The sequence below is a fragment of the Suricata suricatta genome, chromosome 14 (genome assembly GCF_006229205.1).
Source record: "Suricata suricatta isolate VVHF042 chromosome 14, meerkat_22Aug2017_6uvM2_HiC, whole genome shotgun sequence".
NCBI classification, from domain to species: Eukaryota; Metazoa; Chordata; class Mammalia; order Carnivora; family Herpestidae; genus Suricata; species Suricata suricatta.
In genome coordinates, this window is record NC_043713.1 from 53,478,831 (window position 1) to 53,480,683 (window position 1,853).

The window sequence follows — 1,853 nt, forward strand, 5'->3', positions numbered from 1 at the left end:
CCGCGCCCCCGCGGCCGCCTCGCGGATGGCCCGGGCCCCTTCCGCACCCCCGGCCCGCGCTTACCTGCAGCCTGGCACAGCTACAGACACTCGCCGTGGGCTCCCCGCGCTCACTTGCACGCAGGCCGGGGACGGGTTGGACGCGGGGCGCGGGGGCACGGTGGGTGGCAGTGTATTTTGAATTTTTTTTTTTTTTGGAGTTAGGGGAGGGGGCGGGGTGGGAGGGAATCGTGCACGTCCCTGATGGTAGCAGCCCTCCTCCTGCACGAGCACAGAATGTCTAGCCGGCCGTGAACACCCCCACCGGCACCCCCCTTCCCGTGCATGCGCGGTGCGGGCTGGGGGGAAGGCGCGCCACCGGCTTGCGCAGGCACGCAACCCGACAGGGCCTCTAAATGGGCGTGCTAGTAAAGGGTTAATCCGGGATCTTGCGGCGCTTTCGGATGGAGTCTACGGGGCCGCCCCTGAAGGGCCCAGGCCTGCGCACGCGCGCGCACGCGCGCGGCTTTGGGCGCGCGGAGCCCGCGCGCGGGAGAAGAGGTGGGCGGGGCAGGGGCGGGGCTTCTTAAAGCAGAGGAGCGTAAGCACGAGCCGCGCTCGCGGGCACCCGCCCAGCCTCGAGTTCCCGCCTCCCGCTCAGGCTCCTGGGCTCCCGCCCGCGCCCGCCGCCGGCGCTACGCCGGGGACGCGGGAGCGCGGCGCTCCCGTGCGTGTGCATGTTCTTGAGGCAGTGCCGCCCTCGGGCGCGCGCAAGCCAGGCGCAGCGCCTGCAGGGCTCGCCCACGGCTCCCAGGTGGGTGTTTTGTGCACCTTAGCCCTTCGCGCATACTGGCAGAGGCTGGGACACGCGCTTTAGAACGTTGGATCTTGGCTGGTGTTGCTGCTGCATTATGTGTATCTGAGGAATGATAGGCGCTCGATAAACGTTAGCAAAGCAAATGAATAAAATGACATCTTTGATTTGGAATGTGAGGGGTGACCCGAGTCACCCAGGAGAAAGGGAACATCTATAAAGCTCTGCATCCAGCCAAACCTGCGCCCACGATCCCGGATTTACCCGGACACTCTCAAGTCATGGGGGCTGGAGGCCCTCGCTCAACTGTGGCAGTAATGAGATTGGACTTAATTTCATTTGAAGATCTCTCAGAAAACTCTGATAACAGCACTGTTCTTACATCCCTGTTCAGCACAAGTAATGGCTCCATTGATGTTCAAAGCATGTCTTGTTCCACCTGATGGTGGGGCTGCGCTTGTGTCTGGCATGGGGATCTGGGGTTTTCTCTGCACCAAAACGTAGGAAGCTGGACAACACTACAGCATCTCCTTAGAGTTGCTTATGCGACTTTATCATACCTGCTTTAACAGCATTTCACAAAAGCACGCATGATTTAACACCTAAAAATTAGAATAGGACCTTCCTCTTGGGCTTGTGTGATTACATAGCAAACATTTAAGAAATGTTATGATTGGCTGTATTCAATTCTAAAGAAATTGTAGAGAATGTCAGCTGATTTTATAGTACTTGACATTCCTTTCAACGTTCTGAACGATACTTTTATACACACCTTTTGATGTTCACAAAAGCATGGCATTTAGTAGGTCTACTGAATGAAAAAGGACAGAATAGACCAGCTTTAGGGTCAAACATCCAGTTCAAATATTAGGTACACTGTTTAGACTCTCTGAACCTTAGCTTCTTATTCTCTGAAATGGAGATAAAGGAAGCACCTGTTAGAGCAGTTGTGCAGATTCAATGAAATAATGCTTGGTTAGGTGCTTAGCTCAAATATTAGCTCCATGATGTTAAATGACCTGCCCACTCTCCATCGATAGTGGGTTTAAGTGGCAGGGGC

The 1,853-nt window shown here is 55.7% G+C and overlaps 1 protein-coding gene across 2 annotated transcripts in view; it reads right to left on the reverse strand.

Moving 5' to 3' along the window:
• Positions 1–450, reverse strand: part of ZBTB14 (zinc finger and BTB domain containing 14) — a 6,710-nt gene extending 6,260 nt beyond the window's left edge. For both annotated transcript variants that reach the window (XM_029922596.1, XM_029922592.1), the window contains exon 1: positions 65–450. The gene's annotated coding sequence lies outside the window, so the exon portion shown is untranslated. The remainder of the gene's footprint in view (positions 1–64) is intronic.
• Positions 451–1,853: the final 1,403 nt, after the last annotated feature.